The sequence below is a fragment of the Phyllobates terribilis genome, unplaced genomic scaffold, assembly GCF_046119375.1.
Source record: "Phyllobates terribilis strain yellow unplaced genomic scaffold, ASM4611937v1 Scaffold_1__5_contigs__length_1240528914, whole genome shotgun sequence".
Classification (NCBI taxonomy): Eukaryota; Metazoa; Chordata; class Amphibia; order Anura; family Dendrobatidae; genus Phyllobates; species Phyllobates terribilis.
In genome coordinates, this window is record NW_027362761.1 from 136470362 (window position 1) to 136494709 (window position 24348).

Below are 24348 nucleotides of genomic sequence, written 5' to 3' on the forward strand. Positions count from 1 at the left end.
TCAGGAGACACTACTGTTTTTCTTTATGGAAAAAACTACCAAAAGCTGAATAATAGAGATTTTTTACCGTGGGATGGCAAAACCACAGTTATTGTTTACTGGGGTATACCACACTTTTTTAAATAGAGATATTTGCGGCTGAACAGTGAGAGACACACTCAAACTGCTTTTTTTTTAGATACCAAAGGCCCAAAACTGGATAGTACAGCGATTTGACCCGTGGAACTGCGAAACCACACTGGGATGTCGGGCCTACACAAGACTATTTTCAACAGATATATTTTTGTGTCACAACAGTCAGGAGACACTACTGTTTTTCTTTACGGATAAAACTACCAAAAGCTGAATAATAGAGATTTTTTACTGTGGGATGGCAAAACCACAGTTATTGTTTACTGAGGTATACCACACTTTTTTAAATAGAGATATTTGCGGCTGATCAGTGAGCGACACACTCAAACTGTTTTTTTTTTTTAGATACAAATTGCCCAAAATGGATAATACAGAGGTTTGAACTGTGGAAGTGCAAAACAACACTTCTGTTTCTCTAGTCTACACCAGACTATTTTCAACAGTTATATTTGTGTCTGCAAAATCAGAGACACGCTTTTTTTTTGGGGGGGGGGGAGGGGGGACACACCAAAAGGTTAATAAGACGGGTATTTGTACATTGTGAAGGAGAAAAAAAAAAGGAGGATTTAGATGGAAAAAAAAAGGATTTTTCTTTGCCCCCGACACCTGGTGCTAAGTCCAGCAATTTGAGCAACAGGAGCACACATGACTTTAATGCAGCGTTTGCTGGTATAACAACTGTGTCTCCTATACAGCCTGCCTGCCTGGTATCTGGGATGGATATTAGTCCTGAAAAGGACTGTTTGTTTGTTCTGGCAGCCTTTACAGACCCTACACTAACTATTTCGCAGTTTATATCTCTCCCTAAATCAGCAGCGCTGTCCCTACACTGTCTAATCCGGAGCGACTGTGTCCAAGATGCCGGCGCCCGGTTTTAAATACTCGAGGTGACGCTGTGCGGCCAGCCAATCACTGTAATGCCCACAACCAACATGGCTGCAGCATTACAGCGACTGGCTGGCAATCCCTGCATGTTCATTGGCTCTGTAAAGAGCGCCAAACATGCAGGGCGGAGACCCGAGCTCCCTCCCGAGTAACACGGAAATGCTCGGTGCTCGCCGAACATCCCGAGTAGCGTGATGCTCGGGCGAGTACCGAGCAGTGTCGAGCATGTTCGCCCAACACTAGTCGTAATCGAAAATAAGATACGCCAATGAGGATGACAGAATAAACTACATAGATATTTTAGAATACCCGATGCGTTAGAATCGGGCCACCATCTAGTCTCTACTATTTACAATAAATGCCATGTAGAAATAAAACTAATATTTATTATTATTATTACTTAACGTACACTGAAAACTAAATTGATACATGTAGAGTTTAAGGTTCATCTATACCTTTAAGCTCTTTGTGGTATCGCAGTACCCGGTCTTCTACTGCTGGGTGAAACAGTTGTCATGTGGCAATGGATTTGTTGCAGGCTGTCAAAATTACTTTGGGCACTGTGAGGTAGGAGATCTATAATACATAAATGTGCATTGTACTTTGCTGCCATCTACTGGTCGATGCATGAATATATATGTTAGCGGTTTAATCTTCTCAACAAGATGCTATACAAACGGCTGGGAGGAGCCTCCGAACTCAGTGCACACACACTGTCTGTGAGCTGGTGCAAACCAGTCTAGACCTGTTTAGTCAAGGAAAAGCAAGGAAGCTCCTCTGATCCCTGATTCCATTCCAGCCCACGCTGAGGGGACATTATCCTCCACATAGTCACCTCCACAAAGGAGTGAAGCCTCAAGCAGTCAAGAGAGATAAGACTGTGTTCTCCTGCCCACTAGTTTTCCTATGTATTTCGTTGCGAGAACCAGTTCCCACGCCACATTATTTTATGGTCCTACAATATACTCGTACAAGTTCTCTTTTTTGGGGGGATTAATTTCCTGTGGAAAAAGATTATGTGTTATGTTATTGTTGAGTTTATGATCAGAACTATTATAAAGGATTCCATTGGTGGAACTCTGTAGTTAATATTTAACAATACTAGTATTTAACCGGTTCAGGACCGCCCACTGTACATAAACGTCGGCGCTGCCTGGGTTCTGTGCAGCGCCGACGTTTAAAAACGGTGGGTGGTCCCGCAGCGCTCAGGACCCCCAGGGTCCTGCTAGCACTGCGGTACCAGTTCAGAGCGATAGCTCTGACATGTGGCATCATGGGGACCTGATTGGATCAGGTCCCCATGATGTTAACCTGTTCCTATCTTCTAGATGCCGCGATCCATAGCGATCGCGGCATTTAAAAGATAGGGACAGCCGGTGGTCGGCGATCGGGACCCCCCACATACCTGTCAGCGGCGGGGATCCCGGTGCTGTGACCTCTGACATCATCGAGACCTGATTGGCTCAGGTCTCGATGATGTCAGCATCACACCAGCCAATCAGAGAGATCACCAGGGAAGTTTGTTTTAGCAACAAACTTTCCCGGGCGATCTGCCTGATAAATGTAGTTTCTCCTCCGATCTCAGTGAGAGAGCAGAGGAGAAACAGTGTGACAAGAGCTGTCAGCCTTGCCACTGTGAAAGTAAAAAAAAAATAAAATAAAAAAGAAAGTAAGAGTTAGGGTTAGTGAGTCTGTCAGATCAGTCAGTCCTGTCAGATCAGTCCAGTCAGATCTGTCAGTCAGTCAGTCCTGTCAGATCAGTCCAGTCAGATCTGTCAGTCCTGTCAGATCTGTCAGTCAGTCAGTCCTGTCAGATCTGTCAGTCAGTCAGTCCTGTCAGATCTGTCAGTCAGTCAGTCCTGTCAGATCTGTCAGTCAGTCAGTCCTGTCAGATCTGTCAATCAGTCAGTCCTGTCAGATCTGTCAGATCTGTCAGTCAGTCCTGTCAGATCTGTCAGTCAGTCAGTCCTGTCAGATCTGTCAGTCAGTCAGATCTGTCAGTCAGTCAGTCCTGTCAGATCAGTCAGTCAGTCCTGTCAGATCTGTCAGTCAGTCAGTCCTGTCAGATCTGTCAGTCAGTCAGTCCTGTCAGATCAGTCCAGTCAGTCCTGTCACATCAGTAAGTCAGTCCTGTCAGATCAGTCAGTCAGTCCTGTCAGATCAGTCCGGTCAGTCCAGTCCGGTCCCGTCCTTTCAGTCCGGTCCGTTCAGTCCAGTCAAAAAATATAAAAATAAAATGGCCCGTCAGACTTATACCGCAGAGGAGGTGTATGCCCTGCTGTGTTCTGACACTGATGACAGCGCAATCTCAGATGGAGATATGGATTTTGAGTGCTTTAGTAGCGGCGACACTGAGAGCCCAGAAATGAGCAGTGATTCTGTTCCATCCTCAAGCCCAAGGACCAGTACAGCAATAGGGGCAAATAGCGCTACTGGAGAAACGTCTCCAAATCAGGGAACACTGCCCAGTACAAGCGCTGTCCCTGCTACTAGTGAATTGGCGCACGCCAGTGTACAAGGGGCGTTGCCACATGATCTAGCATTTCCCAGATGGGAGGCTTCAGATTCGGCTGCTCCATTCAGCCCTGATTTCAACGCCATTCCTGGTATAAATGTGGAGGTGGAAGATTTTGGACCAATTCATTTTTTTAATTAGTTTTTTACAGACAGCTTGCTAGAGCATATTGTCGTGCAAACAAATTTATACGTGTCCCAATTCATAAGCCAGAATCCCCGATCATTTCTATGCTAGGGCAAATTTATGGACACCAACTAATGTCCCGGAAATAAAAAAAATTTTAGGACTTACATTTGCCATGGGGCTTGTTAAAAAACCGAGCATTTGATCCTACTGGTCCAACCACCCTGTTCAAGCCACCCCTATGTTTTCAGTTATTCTGCCTAGGACCCGTTATGAAATGCTCATGCGGTTTTGGCATTTTAACGACAATAGTTAATGCCTGCCCAGAAATGCCCCAGAACATGACAGGTTATATAAAATTAGACCCATCATTGAAAATTTGTCAGAAAAATTCTTAAGCCTCTACACCCCAACACAAAATATTTCTATAGACGAGTCCCTTGTAAAATTCAAAGGAAGACTGCACCTCAAGCAATTTATCCCATCTAAAAGGGCAAGGTTTGGAATAAAGCTCTATAAAATGTGCGAAAGTTCAACCGGATACACATCCGCTTTTCGCATATATGAGGGGAAAGATTGCCAACTAAACCCACCAGGATGCCCTACTTATCTGGGGACATCTGGAAAAATTGTTTGGGAGCTGATAAGTCCATTTTTTCAAAAAGGCTACAATCTATATGTGGACAATTATTACACCAGCATACCCCTATTTAAAAGTCTGGTTGAACACAACATCGGGGCTTGTGGGACCATCCGTAAAAACCGTCAGGGGTTTCCACAACCATTGGTCAACCAAAAGTTTCAAAATGGGCAGTCAGGGGCTGTACGCAACGGAGAGCTGCTTGCCCTGAAATATAGGGATAAGAGGGATATTTTTGTCCTCAGCTCGATCCACACAGATGCCACAAGGGCCACTGTAGAACTAGGATCCACCACTCCGAAGCAAAAACCTGTGTCAGTCATTGACTACAACAAACACATGGGGGGTGTGGACCTTGCAGACCAGGTTCTACAGCCATACCAGGTATCAAGAAAGTCCTATACCTGGTATAAAAAGTTGGTTATTTATTTGTTTCAGGTGGCCACATACAATTCTTTTGTGTTGTACAAAAAAGCAGGAAATTCAGATCCTTTTCTTGATTATCCAGAAAAGGTAATTGAAAATCTTGTCTTTCAAAGTGTTAGCCCCGCTCATCCATTAGAATCTGAGGATGTGAAAAGACTCACTGAGCGACATTTTATTGCACTTATTCCAGCAACGGAAACAAGAAGGAACCCCCAGAAAAGATGTCGTGTATGTACTAAGAGAGGAATGAGGTGTGATACCCGCTACTATTGCCCACAATGCCCATCATTGCCAGCCTTATGCGTCACTGACTGCTTTAAAATCTTCCACACAGAACCACGTTTTTAAACTGTAAAAATGTATCCCAATTTGTCATTCAAACATTTGGTTCATTTAGTGAATGACACATTCGAGTAGAGCTCACTTAATTTCCAGGGGGGGTTCTCCAGAATCTAAACCTTCCATTGCGTGCTTGTTTCTGGAAATCATCCATTGAGTTAAAATGGTCACTAAACCCATAGATGAATTCCCAGAGGGGTTTCATTTCCAAAATGGGGTCACTTCAGGGGGGATTCTTTAGCTCTGGTACTCTGAAAAGTGCCAAAACAGCATAATCCCCCCTGAAGTGACCCCATTATAGAAATGACACCTCTGTGGGAATTCATCTATGGGTTTAGTGACCATTTGCCTATCTACTTATTTTCCCACCACTAGATTAATTTATACAGAGGAGTAGATTGTAAAATTCGGTCACTTGTTGTGGGTTTCCTCTGTTTAGGCACCTCAGGGGCTCTCCAAATGCAACATGGCGTCCGCTATCCATTCCAGTCAAATTTCCATTCCAAAAGTCAAATGGCGCTCCTTACCTTCCAAGCCATGCCGTGCGCCCAAACAGTGGCTTTGCACCACATATGGGGTATCAGCGTGCTCAGGAGAAATTGCACAACACATTTTGGGGTCCATTTTTTCTGGCTGCCCTTGTGAGAATTAAAAATTTGAGGCTAAAGTAGCAGTTTTGTGTTAAAAATGTGTTTTTTTATTTTCACACTTCAACATTATAAAATTCTGTGAAGCCCCTGGGGGTTCAAGGTGCTCACCACACATCTAGATAAGTTCCTTGAGGGGTCTAGTTTCCAAAATGTGGTCACTTGTTGGGGGTTTCCTCTGTTTAGGCACCTCAGGGGCTCTCCAAATGCAACATGGCGTCCGCTATCCATTCCAGACAAATTTCCATTCCAAAAGTCAAATGGCGCTCCTTATCTTCCAAGCCATGCCGTGCGCCCAAACAGTGGCTTTGCACCACATATGGGGTATCAGCGTGCTCAGGAGAAATTGCACAACACATTTTGGGGTCCATTTTTTCTGGCTGCCCTTGTGAGAATTAAAAATTTGAGGCTAAAGTAGCAGTTTTGTGTTAAAAATGTGTTTTTTTATTTTCACACTTCAACATTATAAAATTCTGTGAAGCCCCTGGGGGTTCAAGGTGCTCACCACACATCTAGATAAGTTCCTTGAGGGGTCTAGTTTCCAAAATGGGGTCACTTGTTGGGGGTTTCCTCTGTTTAGGCACCTCAGGGGCTCTCCAAATGCAACATGGCGTCCGCTATCCATTCCAGTCAAATTTCCATTCCAAAAGTCAAATGGCGCTCCTTACCTTCCAAGCCATGCCGTGCACCCAAACAGTGGCTTTGCACCACATATGGGGTATCAGCGTGCTCAGGAGAAATTACACAACACATTTTGGGGTCCATTTTTTCTGGCTGCCCTTGTGAAAATTAAAAATTTGAGGCTAAAGTAACAGTTTTGTGTTAAAAATTAGTTTTTTTATTTTCACACTTCAACATTATAAAATTCTGTGAAGCCCCTGGGGGTTCAAGGTGCTCACCACACATCTAGATAAGTTCCTTGAGGGGTCTAGTTTCCAAAATGGGGTCACTTGTTGGGGGTTTCCTCTGTTTAGGCACCTCAGGGGCTCTCCAAATGCAACATGGCGTCCGCTATCCATTCCAGTCAAATTTCCATTCCAAAAGTCAAATGGCGCTCCTTACCTTCCAAGCCATGCCGTGCGCCCAAACAGTGGCTTTGCACCACATATGGGGTATCAGCGTGCTCAGAAGAAATTGCACAACACATTTTGGGGTCCAATTTTTCTGGCTGCCCTTGTGAAAATTAAAAATTTGAGGTTAAAGTAGCAGTTTTGTGAAAAAAAGTTAAATGTTCATTGTTTTCTTCCACATTCCAAAAATTCCTGTGAAGCACCTGAAGGGTTAATAAACTTCTTGAATGTGGTTTTGAGCACCTTGAGGGGTGCAGTTTTTAGAATGGTATCACTTTTGGGTATTTTCTGTCATAAAGGCTCCTCAAAGTCACTTCAAATAAGATGTGGTCCCTAAAAAAATGTTTTCGTAAATTTTGTTGTAAAAATGAGAAATCGCTGGTCAACTTTTAACCCTTATAGCTTCCTAACAAAAAAAAAAATTTTGGTTCCAAAATTGTGCTGATGTGAAGTAGACATGTGGGCAATGTTATTTTTTAACTATTTTGTGTGATATATCTCTCTGATTAAAGGGCATGAAAATTCAAAGTTTGAAAATTGCAAAATTTTCTACATTTTCGCCAAATTTCCGATTTTTTCACAATCAAACGCAAGTGATATCAAAGAAATTTTACCACTATCATGAAGTACAATATGTCACAAAAAAACAATCTCAGAATCAGGGGGATCCGTTGAAGCGTTCCAGAGTAATTACCTCATAAAATGACAGTGGTCAGAATTGAAAAAATTGGCCCGGTCACGAAGGCAAAAACAGGCTCTGGCGCGAAGTGGTTAACAATATTAGTTTGTTGAAATAACTGCATTATAGTATGCTGTATATCTATGTAGTTATAGATCTATCTATTACCATTCTATGCCGAGATAGATACTGAAATCTTTTTTTTTGGGTGGTCAGAAATGTTTCCTAATCATAAGATTATCATAGACTATTCTGCAGCCTGGACCCTTAGTAATCTGGAGGAATTTGTAGAGAAGCCAAGGGCCAAGTGTCTGATTCCAGTTTTTGGAAAAACAAAGCATTTTATGTTAAAAAAAACAATAGTCTGTCCTTGCAATGCAGCCTCACAGATGTTCTATGCAATAGCTTCCATTTCAGGCTGATAGATGAAGACCCTAAGTTATATGGAGAAATTCACTATAAATGCAGTATTCTCTGGTCGGGTGTTTAAAGATTAGTTTTCTAAACAAGACAGACCCTTTAAAAACTGCTGGGAATATATAGTCGTAAGCTCAAAAAAAGGCACAAGCCATTAAAGTTCATCTTATTATTTTCATGCTGTGTTGATCCTGGCAAAAGCAGAAATCATTCATGTAGTTCAAAGGTAAACCTAAATTTTATTTAACCCACTTTTATGAATTATTTTAGAGGGCAACTTCAATAAAATGAGCTCAGTTTGGATATTTTTTATACATTTTCAAAACTTCTTTTTAACTGACACATTTTATTAAATCTGTAGTACAAATACTAACTTGTATTTTCTATAGAAACTTGATTCAATCATTTTTTACCTTCTTTATATACTTCAATTAAAAAATAGCCTTAAAGGTGAAATTGATAACTATTTTTTTCCAATTTAATTTTTGTTCTTTAGAAATTCTGGACGTAGTAATTTCCCTGTATTTCTTTAGTCTTAAGGGGTTTTTCCTATGAACAAAATTTGATCTTAATCAATAGATCTTTGAATACTATTAATTTCCACAATTGGATGTGTTTAAATAAAATCTTCCTGTGCTGAGATAATCTTATAAATGTTCCCCTGTGTAATGGTTGTGGCTGACTACGTACGGAACATGGTCTGATCATACCACATCGCCTGGGCAGGGGAGGACGCAAAAGAGTATTCAGGCATTACAGCAAGGGATCGCAAATGATTCTTTCTGTGAGGTAAAACATTTCCCTACCTGTTTGTAAACAATGTATTACTTCAAAGAAAGAATCAATTGAGATCCCATGCTGTAATGTCTGTATAGTCTTTTGCTTCCCCCTGCCCAGGAGATGTGGTATGATCAGACCATGTTCCTGTGCGATCAGACACAGCCATTACCCAGTAGACAGCAGGGGCACATTTATAAGATTATCTCAGCACAGGAACATTTTATTTAACACATCCAATTGTGGAACTTATTATTATTCCAAGATCTATTGATTAGAATAAACTTTTGTTTGTGGGAAAACCCCTTTAAGTATTATGATTGCTGCATTTTTCTGAAAGTAGGATATTATCAAATGATAATTATCTTCTGCTTTATTGCTGCCTATCATATAGCCATTGATTGTGTAAAATAAATGGACTTGCTAATGTTTAGTGCACTTTGCAATTCTTGTTCATGTAAGCATACTTTCAGCTATTAGCATAAAATGTGCATTTAGATTTTATTTGTTGCAAGATATGTTTTGACATCTGCATTGAAATCTGACAGTTATTAACTTAATATGGGCAAAAAATGTTCCTGACACTTTTCCGGTCCTCGTCATATCTTCAGATCTGATGCCTCATTTGGTAGGTCAAATCATCTGGGTTTACTAGGCCAGGGAGGCTTGTGAAAATGTGCCCACAAGAGTGGCAGCGCACACTGTGACATCATGGGTCGCAACCTTTGAAGGTGCGTGCTCAGAACCCTCCTGGGCCTAGCAAATCCAAAAAAGTCAAGGGATTTCAGTACAGCTGGCACTTGTCTGAAGATGCAACGAGGAACAAGCAGGTTGCAGTGAGGCAAAGAGGCTGGAGAGGTGAGTATAAGGGTTTATTTAATTTTCGGACATTTTGATGGTCTTTTAGCGTTCAAAAAATTGTGGCCAGCAGATGCCATTTTTCTGAATCCACGAAGAAGCATTTTACAAATGCGGATTTTTGTAAAATTTGATCTATCTGCTTATCTCTATTAAAGTTACAAACTGCTTCTAAAAACATAGAATTTTGCATTTTACTTGTTAATAAAATTCCTCTCTGTTCTCAATCAAGGAGTCATATTTTTTTGTTTATAGTCATTGCCTACAAGCCAGCCACCACTACCATAGAGCAGTTGCGGCTAAACATGTGCAATTCTTACAAGCTCTTTCCAATAGGGTTTGAGAGTGTAACGGGGCTGGGTGGTGGAACCTCTGTGCCTTGGAACAAGGAGGGACCCCGAGGGGAAGGTGTTATACTGGGCACGACCTTGTAATAGAGCAGGTGGCTCCCACGGGTCAGGTAGCAGGGACTGACCGGAGTAGCGGGTGGACACAACAGGTAGGTAGCAGTCTCTGGGTGAGTAGGCGGGTGGTCAAGGGAAGTGACGGAAGAGCAGGTAAGAGTCTCTTGGCTGGCAGGCAGGTGGTCACGGCAAGTGACGGCTGAGCGGGTAAGAGTCTCTTGGCTGGCAGGCAGGCGGTCACGGCAAGTGACGGCTGAGCGGGTAAGAGTCTTTTGGCTGGCAGGCAGGTGGTCACGGCAAGTGACGGCTGAGCGGGTAAGAGTCTTTTGGCTGGCAGGCAGGTGGTCACGGCAAGTGACGGCGGAGCCTCCAGGTAGGCAGGCAGGCGGGTAGCAGGTGAGCGCTCCCAGGTGAGCGGGCTAGCAGGTACGGCAGGTAGCAGACAGGTAACTGGCAGGTGCTTCCTGGTCCACAGGTGGACTTGCCCATAGACAGACTGGCGGATGAAGGAGGCCGACTGTCGGGCTGAAGAGAAGACAAGCAGGCAGCCAGGACTGGTAGTCAGACTGGCAACGGGACCTGAGGGCTGAAGCAGAGGTGAGTATGCTTTGTAACAACTTTGCTCGGGCACCTCCATTTAGGAGGAGGTGCCTTATATGTGAGAAGTCCTCTGGTTATTGGCCGGGGACTCCTCTTGATGATGTCCCTTCAAGAGAGGGGGAGAGCGCGCGCGTGCCCTAAGCACAGTGCCCGGGAAGGAGCGTGCGCCGGCAGCAGCGAGGGCAGAAGCGCTGGAGGACGCCGTGCGCTGAACAGGAAGGTGAGAGGGACGGCGTCTCTGCCTAGCAGGAGGCAGAGACGCCGATGCTACAGTACCCCCCCTTTAGGCCCCCCCTTTTTTAGGCCAGAGAGAAATTTCTCAAGGAGAAGCGGAGCGTTGATATTCTCCCTGGGTTCCCAAGTTCTTTCCTCAGGACCAAAACCCTTCCAATCCACCAGAAAAAAGGTTCTCCCTCTTACCCTCTTGGTGGCCAAGATACTCTCCACTTCAAAGACGTCCTCAGCAGAAACCGGAGTAGGAGGAGTACCTGGATTGTCGGAAAAAGTTATAAGGACAACGGGTTTGAGGAGGGATACGTGGAAGGAGTTGGGAATGCGTAGGGTGGCCGGGAGTTTTAATTTGTAGGCCACTGGGTTAATTTGCCTCAGGACTTCGAAGGGTCCGATGAATCGAGGGCCCAACTTGTAGGAGGGTACTTTGAGCTGCACATGTTTGGAAGAGAGCCAAACCTTGTCTCCCGGAAAGAATTGAGGCGGATCCAGACGTCTCTTATCAGCATAACTCTTCATCCGCTCGGAGGACAGAAGAAGAGCGGACCTGGTACTCTCCCAAATAGTAGAAAATTCGCTGACAAGAGACTCCGTGGCAGGGTTGTCCACAGAAGCGGATACAGGAACTGGAATCCGGGGATGTTGGCCACCAACTATAAAGAACGGGGATTTGGAAGAGGATTCGCTCTCATGGTTATTATAAGAGAATTCGGCCCATGGTAGGAGATCCACCCAATCTGAATGGTGGGCATTAACGAAGTGCTGGAGGTAGCTGGTCAGGATCTGATTGATCCGCTCCACTTGACCATTGGACTGTGGGTGGTAAGCGGAGGAGAAATCCAAGGTGACATCTAGCAGCTTACATGTGGCTCTCCAGAAGCGTGAGGTGAACTGAACCCCACGATCCGACACGATGTGGAGGGGTAGGCCATGGAGAGGGAAGATGTGGCGCATAAAGTCTTTAGCCAGCTTGGGTGCAGATGGGAGACCAGCAGGGGAATGAAGTGGGCCATTTTAGAAAAGCGGTCAGCGACCACCCAAATGAATGTACAACCGGCAGAAACAGGAAGATCGGTGATAAAGTCCATAGCAATGTGCTGCCATGGAGCAGCAGGTACGGGAAGGGGCAGGAGATGGCCTGCTGGTAGATGTCTGGGAACTTTGTTACGGGCACAGGATGAACAGGCCTCGACGAAGTCTACAACGTCCTTACGCAGGATAGGCCACCAGTAATGCCGGGTAATGAGCTGGAAGGTCTTATTTTGGCCAGCATGGCCAGCTAGTTTAGAAGAATGTCCTCAGCGAAGAACCCTCTCCCGATCTGGTACAGCTACAAACGTCTTAACGGGTGGAAGACGAGTCAGATCCAAGGGGGCCACATTCATCACCTTGGCGGGGTCAATGATGTGCGTATGCTCCTCCTCTTGATCGGAGGACAGGAAGGACCGGGACAAGGCATCAGCTTTGACGTTCTTGTCCGCCGGGCTGAAATGAAGTATGAAGTCGAAGCGGGCAAAAAACAACGACCACCGGGCCTGGCGAGGATTAAGTCTCTGGGCATTTTGGAGATATGTCAGGTTTTTGTGATCCGTGTAGATGATCACCAGGTAAAGAGCCCCTTCAAGCAGATAGCGCCACTCCCCCAGTGCCAATTTGACGGCTAGCAATTCACGGTCTCCAAAAGAGTAGTTGCGCTCAGATGAGGAGAAGATTTTGGAGAAGAAGCCGCAGGTTACCATTCTCCCGGTAGAAGATTTTTGGGTGAGTACCACTCCGGCTCCGGAGGAGGAGGCATCAACCTCCAGGTAGAATTGTTTATTGCAGTCCGGACGGTGCAGGATGGGGGCAGAGGCGAAGGCTCTCTTTAAGAAAAGGAAGGCCTCCTCGGCTTCAGACGACCATACCGTGGGATTTGCCCCCTTATGGGTAAGCGCAGATATGGGAGCAGTCCGGGACGAGAAGTGTGGGATGAAAAGACGATAGTAATTGGCGAAGCCCAGGAATCGCTGTATCGCCTTCAATCCCTCTGGACGGGGCCATTTTAGGACGGTAGAGAGCTTCTCGGGATCCATTTACAGACCTGTCTGGGAGATAACATAGCCCAAGAATGGAAGGGAGGTCTGGTCGAAGAGGCACTTCTCATATTTGGCATAGAGGTGGTTCTGCCAATGCCTAAGCAGGACCTGACGAACATCCCTCCTGAGTGTGGGGAGATCCGGAGAGAAGACCAAGATATCGTCCAGGTATACCAATACGCAGGAGTACAGGAGGTCACTGAAGATGTCGTTGACCAGCTCTTGAAAGACAGCGGGGGCATTACAAAGACCAAAGGGCATCACAAGGTACTCTTAGTGACCGTCCCGGGTATTGAATGCTGTCCTCCACTCGTCTCCTTGACGGATACGGACCAGGTTATATGCTCCTCGTAGATCCAGCTTGGAGAAGATCCTGGCGCCCTTGAGACGGTCAAACAATTCGGAGATGAGCGGCAGGGGGTATTTGTTTTTTACAGTGATTAGATTGAGTCCTCTGTAGTCAATACAGGGACGTAGCAAGCCGTCTTTCTTTTTGACAAAGAAGAATCCGGCTCCAGCCGGGGAGGTAGATTTTCGGATAAATCCCCTAGCCATATTTTCTTCAATGTATTCAGACATGGCCCGGGTTTCGGCCGCAGACAACGGGTAGATACGCCCACGGGGAGGAGTGGCGCCAGGTACCAGGTCGATCGGGCAGTCATATGGCCTATGGGGTGGCAACGTCTCTGCTTCCTTTTTACCGAAGACGTCCGCATAGGGCCAGTATGGAGCCGGGAGACTGGGTAGATTAGCTGGAGTAGGCGGAGGGCGAGCTGGGCGGACCGGAATCAGGCAGGTCTTATGGCAGTCTGGACCCCACCGGAGTACTTCACCGGATCGCCAGTTCAATACGGGTTCATGTGTCTGGAGCCAAGGTAGACCTAGCAACAGGGAGTGAGAGTGTCCGGATAGCACATGGAAGGAGATCTTCTCTGAGTGCAGCATTCCCATCTGCAGAGTTAAGGGTTCAGTGACGAGCAGGATGGGCACTGGAAGGAGTCTACCATCCACGGAGGCAACTGACAAAGGCTCAGTGAGAGGCTTGGTGGGAATACGGTATCTCTCTACCAAGGACTGGGAGATGAGGTTCCCAGCAGCTCCAGAGTCCAGGTGGGCGATTTCAATGTGCCGAGCCTCTCCCCAGGAGAAAGAGACAGACAAAGTCAGGGAGGGAGAGGACTTACTTTTGTCTAGGACGACCTCTTCGATCGATCCTAGACACTGGCGTTTCCCGGCCTCTCCGGGCAGGAACGGATCAGGTGCTCCTTGCTGCTACAATAGAAACAGCTCCCCTCGGCCCGGCGTGACTCCTGGCGGGATTTGACCAACTTGGTCTGGTCGACCTGCATGGGCTCGGGTGAGTGCGCCCGGGGAGTGACTGAAGAAGAGACAGGTCTCTAGAAGTTAGGAGCAAGGCGGGGAAACCTTCTCTCACGGGTGGTTTTCTTGGTACATTCCTGGAACCGGATGTCAATCCGGGTAGCAAGTGACACCAGGTCGTCCAGGGTGGTAGGGATGTCCCGACCGGCAAGTTCATCTTTAATCTGACCGGAAAGACCCTCCCAGAAGACGGACAGCAGGGCATCGTTATCCCAGGCAAGCTCAGAAGCGAGGGTACGGAACCGTATGGCATATTGGCCTACGGTGAGACTCCCTTGGCGGAGACGTAGCAGAGAGGAGGCTGACGAGGTCTTTCGTGCCGGTTTATCGAAGACTTTCTGGAAAGCAGTGAGGAAAGCTGACAAGTTGGATACCAGGGGATCCCCTCTCTCCCACAGGGGGTTTAGCCAAGCCAATGCTTTCCCAGTGAGATGGGACATGATGAAGGCCACTTTGGCCCGGTCTGTGGTAAAGTGCCAAGAGTTCAAAGTGCAGGGTGCACTGGTTAATGAAGCCTCGAGCCAAGGCGGGATCTCCACCAAAACGAGGCGGTGCAGAGAGCCAGGGAACCGGACCGGGTACCATGGCATTGATGGGGCGTGAGTCATGCGACTGGAGGCAGGTCCAGGTGGAGCAGTCAGTGTGTCCAGGCGGGAGTTGACATTGCGCAGGTGGTTCAGGATGGATTCCTGTTGGGATCTCTGATGGGAGACTTCGTGGAACAGGTCAGAGAGCGAGGGAGCTTGGGTGCCACCGGGTTCCATGGCCCGAGCAAACTGTAAGGGGGCCGGGTGGTGGAACCTCTGTGCCTTGGAACAAGGAGGGACCCCGAGGGGCAGGTGTTATACTGGGGACGACCTTGTAATAGAGCAGGTGGCTCCCACGGGTCAGGTAGCTGGGACTGACCGGAGTAGCGGGTGGACACAACAGGTAGGTAGCAGTCTCTGGGTGAGTAGGCGGGTGGTCAAGGGAAGTGACGGAAGAGCAGGTAAGAGTCTCTTGGCTGGCAGGCAGGTGGTCACGGCAAGTGACGGCTGAGCGGGTAAGAGTCTCTTGGCTGGCAGGCAGGCGGTCACGGCAAGTGACTGCTGAGCGGGTAAGAGTCTCTTGGCTGGCAGGCAGGCGGTCACAGCAAGTGACGGCTGAGCGGGTAAGAGTCTCTTGGCTGGCAGGCAGGCGGTCACGGCAAGTGACGGCGGAGCGGGTAAGAGTCTCTTGGCTGTCAGGCAGGTGTTCACGGCAAGTGACGGCCGAGCCTCCCGGTAGGCTAGCTGGCGGGTGGCAGGTGAGCGCTCCCAGGTGAGTGGGCTAGCAGGTACGGCAGGTAGCAGGCAGGTAACTGGCAGGTGCTTCCTGGTCCGCAGGTGGACTTGCCCATAGACAGACTGGCGGATGCAGGAGACAGACTGTCGGGCTGAAGAGAAGACTAGCAGGCAGACAGGACTGGTAGTCAGGCTGGCAACGGGAACTGAGGCCTGAAGCAGAGGTGAGTATGCTTTGCAACAACTTTGCTCGGCCACCACGATTTAGGAGGTGCCTTATATATGGGAAGTCCTCCGGCTATTGGCCGGGGACTCCTTAGGACAGCGCGCGCGGTCCCTTTAAGAGAGTGCACAGTGCCCGGGAAGGAGCACGCGCCGGCAGCAGCGAGGGAAGAAGCGCTGGAGGACGCCGTGCGCTGAACAGGAAGGTGAGAGGGACGGCGTCTCTGCCTAGGAGGAGGCAGAGACGCCGATGCTACAGAGAGCAGTGCACTGAAGCTGGCTGAGATTGATGGAACAAGCTGTCAGCTCCCGATCCTGGCCATCTTCAGTGCTATTGTGCTGCTTTTATGCTAAGGAGGTAAAGCTGCCTTATATAGCAGTATCTGGTGTGCACAATTCAGGCCAGTGGTTCCACTGGTCCTAACTGTCAATTAATCAGGAGAGGCTGTCTCCTAGAAATCAGGAAGTTGGTAGGTTGGGTTGTGATGCATTTCTTAACCCCTTCCCCCCCAGCCTGTTTTCACCTTCCTGAGCAGGCTTATGTCTTCAATTCTGACCAGTGTCACTTTATGAGGTTATAACTCTGGAACGCTTCAAAATATCCCAGTGATTATGAGACAGTTTTTGCATGAAACATTATACTTCATGTTAATGGTACATTTTGGTTGATATGATATGCATTTATTTATGAAAATATAGAAAATTAAAAAAAAAATGAAAATTTAGCCATTTTTAAACTTTGATTTTTTTTATGTTCTTAAACAAGATAATTATATCTCTCAAAATAGTTAATAAATAACATGTACCACATGTCTACATTATATCACCATCTTTTTTGAAACATAATTTTTTTAGTTAGGAAGTTAGAAGGGTTAAAAGTTTATCAGCAATTTCTAATTTTTCCAAGAAAATTTATAAAACTAATTTTTTTAGGGACTACACCACATTCATTTAAAGTGACTTTTGTGATAGAAAATACCCAAAAGTGACAACATTTTAAAAACTACATCCTCAAAGTACTCAAAACCACATTCAAGAAGTTTATTAGCCCTTCACCAGAATCAAAGCAATGTGGAAGGAAAAGAATGAAAATTTTACTTTTTCTCACAAAAATATTGCTCTAGCCCTACATTTTGCATTTTCAAAGGGGTAACAGGTGAAAATGGCCAATAAATTTTGTTGTGAAGTTTATCCTGCGTAAACAGATACCCCATAAGGGAGGGGAGCATTAGGATTTGGGAGCACAGAATTGATTTTTTCAGGGGGCGGGCGAGGATCCATAGCGCTTTTCCAGAGCCTTTGCGCTACCAGTAACGTGGAAGCTCCCTTTATTTCCATTGACAGATGATGTACCTTAGTGGGGACTTATTTTGTGGATTGCGTTGAAGCTTTTATTGGGAACATTTTACATAAAATTTTGGATCTCATTAATCCAGCGCTCTACGCTGAGCATTTACATCGGGATCAGGTTTTCCATCGAAATCTCTGAATGACATGATTCAGATTAAAGGGGTATTCCCATCTCCAAGATCCTATTCCAATATGTAGTAGGTGTAGTAATAATAATAATAATAATAATAGCAAATACCTCCAATTAGAAATGTAGTATAGTATTTTTGATTCGCTATGCCACTTACCTCCTATGCAGGCAATACAGGACCTTAGGTATCCATGGTTACAACCACTAGCAGCTAGCTAACTAACTGTCACTTTATCAGTGGACGTAACATAAGGTCCTGTAATGCCTGCACATGAGGAAAGAGACATAGCTAATCAAAAATACTATACTACATTTCTAATTGGAGGTATTTGCTAATATTATTATTATTACACCTACTACATATTGGGATAGAATCTTGGAGATGGGAATAGCCCTTTAAATAACTGAGGGATCCATTCGCTATGATGAGGCAGCAGAGTTACTCTGGACTCACTTTGGCTTTTTGTTCAGTGGTGTCCTTCTGACCGTACTTTAATGCATGCTTAAAAAGACGGACACCGCTGGATCATATGACAGACTGCATCCACGGTAGCTCCATCTGCCTCATTATAGGGAATCTATCATCGGAGGTTCTGACTGAATCACGTGTTTCAGATATTTACATGGAAACCGTGGTGTAAGCACTCAGCGTAGAGTGCAGGAAAAATGAGAGACAAGCCTTACTACGATCATTGGCAGGCAGGATAAACAAAACAGCAGGTCAAGAATTGGTTTTATTTCTTTTTTACGCATTTTCTCGTGTGATATAAATGATATGACGACTTTATTCTCTAGGTTGGTGCGATTACAGAGATTACATAGTTTGGCTACATTCAAACAGTATATTCACACAGTAAAAACATGGGCTTATTTTTTGCAGGACAAGTTGAAGTTTTTATTAGCACCATTTTCGGGCACATAACATTTTTTTTATCGCTTTCTATTCTGATTTTTGGGAGTCACAATGTACAAAAAGCAGTAAATCAAGATTTTTTTTTTTTATTCCATTTTCCGTATGGTGAAAATGATCTTATTCGGGTCACTATGATTACAGTGATACCATCTTTATAAAAAAAAATTTATGCTTTGCTGCTTTTACACAATAAAAACTATTTTATAGAAAAAAAGAATTGTTTTGCTTCGCTATATTCTGGGAGATTTTTTTTATTTCTCCACTGATAGAGCTGTATGGCAGCTTAATTTTGCAGGACATGATGACATTTTCAACTATACCATTTTTATTTCCATTTGTCTTTTAGATCATGTATTATTCCACTTTTTGTTCGCCATAATGTTCCCATATGTCAAAGGTCAAGGACCCCTACCCTGGAACACACATACAGTAGGGCCTCAGAAAACATTTACATTTAGAAGGAGTGGGACTCCTGTGGCCAACAACAAGGAGTTCCGAATTCGAGGCCACTACTCAGGGTACAACAGGCACAATAAGGACCTTTAGGCATTCGACACTGATTTTGCTCCTGCTAAGGTGGGCAGCAGTTCCTCCTGTTCCGGCTCAGGGCATCAGCAGCCCCAAGGCTTCAAATAGATTGAAGCAGGGGTTTCAAAACATTATTTTTTATTTCCTTGGAGTCCTTGGAGTTTGCCAATGAAAATTCATGAACCATGTGGAGAAACTTCTCCAACCCACTCTGGGGAAAGAGCACCACAAGTCCTTTATCCTTTTATTCACACAAGAAGTGCATTTGGGTGTTTCTCCCTGCAGCATCGCCGTCTCTGCCTCCTGCCTGGCAGAGACGCCGTCCCCCTTACTGCCGCGGTCCTTCTACGGCGTCTTCTGGCCTCCCTGCAGCTGTTGCTGGTGCACGCAGCTTCCCCGGCTCTGTGCTTAGGGCGCGTGCGCGTGCGCTCCCTCCCTCTTAAAGGGGCCGTGCGCACCGCCCTAAAAAGTCCCCGGCCAATGGCCGGAGGACTTTCCCTATAAAAGGCACCTCCTCCAATATGGAGGTGCCCGTGCAAGGTTGTAGCTTTGTGTTTGATACTCTGCTTCAGCCCTCAGGTCCCGCTGCTAGCCTGATCACTAGTCCAGCCCGCCAGCCTGACAACATGTCCAGTCCCTCTGCTTGTCTACTCTTCAGCCCGATAGTCTGTCTACAGTCCAGCCGCCAGTCTGTCTATGGGCTCTGTCCGCCTGCTTACCTGGAGGTTCCCGCCTGTCACTTGCCGTGACCACCTGACAGCCTACCTAGAGGCTCCTGCCTGTTACTTGCCATGACCACCTGACTGCCTACCTAGAGGCTCCTGCTCGTTACTTGCCTTGCCTGCTTGACAGCCTACCTCGAGGCTTATGCTTGTTACTTGCCTTGCCTGCCTGACAGACTACCTAGAGGCTCCCGCATGTTACCTGCCGTGCCTACCTGTCAGCCTACTTGGAGGCTCCTGCTTGTTCCTGCCGTGTCGGCCAGTCCGTCTGTCCGGACCACCCATCAGCCTGCTTGTCGTGCTCATCTGCTGTACCAGTCAGTCCTTGACATCTGACCCGTGGGAGTCACCTGCCCTCTTACAAGGTCGTCCCCAGAGTAGCACCTGGTCCCTCTGCTCGGTCCCTCCCTGGTCACGGAGTCGATTGAGTCGCCATACGACCTTGGTCGGTCCGAGTTGATACCTACATTGTGTTCCAAATTATTAGGCAAATGAGTATTTTGATCACATGATACTTTTTATACATGTTTTCCTACTCCAAGCTGCATAGGCTTGAGAGCCAACTACCAATTAAGTAAATCTGGTGATGTGCATCTCTGTAATGAGGAGGGGTGTTGACTAATTACATCAACACCCTATATAAGGTGTGCTTAATTATTAGGCAACTTCCTTTCCTTTGGCAAAATGGGTCAGAAGAGAGTTTTGACTGGCTCTGAAAAGTCCAAAATTGTGAGATGTCTTGCAGAGGGATGCAGCAGTCTTGAAATTTCCAAACTTTTGAAGCGTGATCACCGAACAATCAAGTGTTTCGTAGCAAATAGCCAACAGGGTCGCAAGAAGCGTATTGGCCAAAAAAGGCACAAAGTAACTGCCCATGAATTGAGGAAAATCAAGCGTGAAGCTGTCAAGATGCCATTCGCCACCAGTTTTGCCATATTTCAGAGCTGCATCGTTACTGGAGTATCAAAAAGCACAAGGAGTGCAATACTCAGGGACATGGCCAAGGTAAGGAAGGCTGAAAAACGACCACCTTTGAACAAGAAACATAAGATAAAACTTCAAGAATGGTTCAAGAAATGTCTTAAGACTGATTTCTCAAAGGTTTTATGGACTGATGAAATGAGAGTGACTCGTGATGGGTCAGAGGCTGGATCAGTAAAGGGCAGAGAGCTCCACTCCAACTCAGATGCCAGCAGGGTGGAGGTGGGGTACTGGTATGAGCTGGTATCATCCAAGATGAACTTGTGGGACCTTTTCGGGTTGAGGATGGAGTGAAGCTCAACTCCCAGACCTACTGCCAGTTTCTGGAAGACAACTTCTTCAAGCAGTGATACAGGAAGAAGTCAGTATCATTCAAGAAAAACATGATTTTCATGCAGGACAATGCGCCATCACATGCATCCAACTACTCCACAGCGTGGCTGGCCAGTAAAGGTCTAAAAGAAGAAAAAATAATGACATGGGCCCCTTGTTCACCTGGTCTGAACCCCATAGAGAACCTGTGGTCCATCATAAAATGTGAGATCTACAGGGAGGGAAAACAGTACACCTCTCGGAACAGTGTCTGGGAGGTTATGGTGGCTGCTGCACGCAATGTTGATCGAAAACAGATCAAGCAACTGACAGAATCTATGGATGGAAGGCTGTTGAGTGTCATCATAAAGAAAGGTGGCTATATTGATCACTAATTATTTTGTTTTTTGTTTTTGCATGTCAGAAATGTTTATTTCTAAATTTTGTGCACTGATATTGGTTTACCTGGTGAAAATAAACAAGTGAGATGGGATTATATTTGGTTTTTATTAAGTTGCCTAATAATTCGGGACCGTAATAGTTACCTGCACAAACAGATATCCTCCTAAGATAGCCAAATCTAAAAAAAAAACACTCCAACTTCCAAAAACATTAAGCTTGGATATTTATGAGTCTTTTGGGTTGATTGAGAACATAGTTGTTGATCAATAATAAAAATAATCCTCTAAAATACAACTTGCCTAATAATTCAGAACACAGTGTAGTTACGCCCCTTTGGGTCCCTTCTTGCACAGCAGCACAGAGGTTCCACCACCTGGATCCGTAACAGTTTGCACGGGCCATGGAACCCAGTGGCCCCCAGGCCCCTTCGCTTGCTGACCTGTACCAGGAGGTTTCTCGTCAGAGATCCCAACAGGAAACCATCCTGACCTTCCTACGGTCAGTCAACTCTCGCCTGGACACACTGTCTGTCCCACCTGTGTCCGCCTCAAGTCAAGAGACACCCGCTCTGGCAACGCCGCTGCCTAACAGTTCCACGGCATCCAGCCTAGGACCCTGGCTTTCTGCTCCTCCTCGTTTTGGAGGTGACCCTGTCCTATGTCGGGGCTTTCTGAACCAGTGCACGTTGCACTTTGAACTTCTGCCACATCAGTTTCCCTCCGACCGGGCCAAGGTGGCGTTCATCATGTCTCACCTCACCAGGGAAGCATTGGCATGGCTTAACCCTCTATGGGAGAGAGGGGACTTCCTGGTGTCCGATCTTCTGGATTTCCTCACTGCCTTCCGGAAGGTCTTTGATGAACCCGGACATAGGATCTCTACTGCTTCCTCATTGCTCCGTCTCTGCCAAGGGAGTCTCACCGTGGCCCAGTATGCCATTCTGTTCCGTACCCTCGCTTCTGAGCTTGCCTGGGACAACGAGGCCCTGGTGTCCACTTTCTGGGAGGGCATTTCTGGTCGGATTAAGGACGAGTTAGCCGGACATTCCTACCACCCTGGATGACCTGGTGTCACTAGCAACCCGGATTGACATCCGTTTCCTAGAACGTACGAAGGAGACTACCCGGGAGAGAAGATTTCCTCATCTTGCTCCTTCTTTCCAGAACCTTGCTTCCCAACCTGCAACTCCCCGGGCATGCTCGCCCGAACCTATGCAGATCAACCAGACCAAGATGGTCAAATCTCGCCGAAAGACACGCCGAGCCGAGGGGAGCTGTTTCTACTGTGGTAGTAAGGAGCACCTGATTTGATCCTGCCCGGTGAAGCTGGGAAACTCCAGTGTCTAGGACCGCTGGAGAGGTCGTCCTAGGTAAAAGTAAATCCTCTCCGTTCCTGACTTTATCCGTCTCCATTACCTGTAGAGAGAACCGCTTCTTTGAAACCGCACATATGGATTCCAGAGCCGCTGGGAATCTCATAACCCAGTCCCTTGTAGAGAAGTATCAGATTCCTACCAAACCTCTGACTGAACCATTGGCAGTTGCTTCAGTGGATGGAAGACTCCTTCCGGTGACCAACTTGCTCGTCACAGAGCCCGTAACCCTGCAGGTGGGAATGCTGCACTCTGAGAGGATTTCCTTCCATGTGCTTTCCGGACTCTCTCACCCCCTTTTGCTAGGTCTGCCCTGGCTACAGAAACATGAACCCGTTCTGAATTGGCAATCCGGTGAGGTGCTCCATTGGGGGCAGGATTGCCATAAGACCTGCCTGTTTCCGGTTCGCCCGACTCGACCCCCATCTACTCCGACTAATTTACCTGGTCTACCGGCACCCTACTGGTCCTATGCTGATGTCTTCGACAAGAAGGAGGCAGAGACTCTGCCACCCCATAGGCAATATGATCGACCTGATACCCGGTGCCACTCCACCCTGTGGGCGTATCTACCCATTGTCGTTGGCCGAAACCCGGGCCATGTCGGAGTACATCGAAGAAAATCTGGCTAAGGGACTCATACGGAAATCTTCCTCCCCAGCTGGAGCCGGATTCTTCTTCGTTAAAAAGAAAGACGGTTCACTACATCCATGTATCGATTATAGATGACTCAACCAAATCACTGTCAAAACAAATACCCCCTGCCTCTCATCTCTGAGCTGTTCGACCGCCTTAAAGGAGCGAAGATCTTCACCAAGCTTGATCTTCGTGGGGCGTATAACCTGGTCCGGATCTGCCAAGGAGACGAGTGGAAGACGGCATTCAATACCCGGACGGTCACTATGAATACCGTGTGATGCCCTTCGGTTTCTGTAATGCTCCCGCCGTCTTCCAAGAATTAGTTATTGACATCTTCCGTGACCTCTTATATTCTTGCGTGGTGGTGTACCTGGACGACATCTTGGTCTTCTCCTCGGATCTTCCCTGGATGTTCGTCGGGTCCTGCTTAGGCTCAGGCAGAATCACCTTTATGCAAAGTTTGAGAAATGCCTCTTCGAGCAGTCATCTCTTCCATTCCTGTTCTATATTATCTCCTAGACAGGACTATGGATGGACCCCGAGAAGGTCTCTGCCGTCTTAAAGTGGCCCCATCCGGAGGGGTTGAAGGCGATTCAGCGATTCCTGGGCTTCGCCAACTATTACCATCTCTTCATCCCGCATTTCTCTTCCCGGACTGCTCCAATCTCTGCGCTCACCCGAAAGGGAGCAAATCCTAAGGAATGGCCGTCCGAAGCAGAGGAGGCCTTCCTCTCTTTAAAACAAGCCTTCTCTTCTGCCCCTGTGCTGCACCATCCGGATAACAGCAAACAATTATTTCTGGAGGTTGATACTTCCTCTTCAGGAGCCGGAGCGGTGCTCACCCAGAAATCTTCATCCGGGAGAATGGTAACCTGCGGCTTCTTCTCCAAGTTCTTCTCCTTGGCTGAGCGCAACTACTCCATTGGAGACCGAGAACTGCTAGCCATCAAATTGGCGCTGGAGGAGTGGCGTTACCTGCTCGAGAGGACTCTGCACCCGGTGGTCATTTATACTGACCACAAAAACTTGGCTTATCTTCAGAACGCCCAAAGACTCAATCTGTGTCAGGCCAGGTGGTCTTTGTTCTTTGCCCGCTTTAACTTTACCCTACATTACCACCCGGCGGACAAGAACATTAAAGTAGACGCCTTGTCCAGATCTTTCCTGTGTTCCGATCAAGAGAAGGAGCCTATGCATATCATCGATCACTCCAAAGTGATGAATGTGTCCCCCTTGGATCTGTCTCGTCTCCCACCCGGTAAGACGTTTGTAGCAGTTCGGGATCATAAGAAAGTTCTTCACTGGGGTAATTAA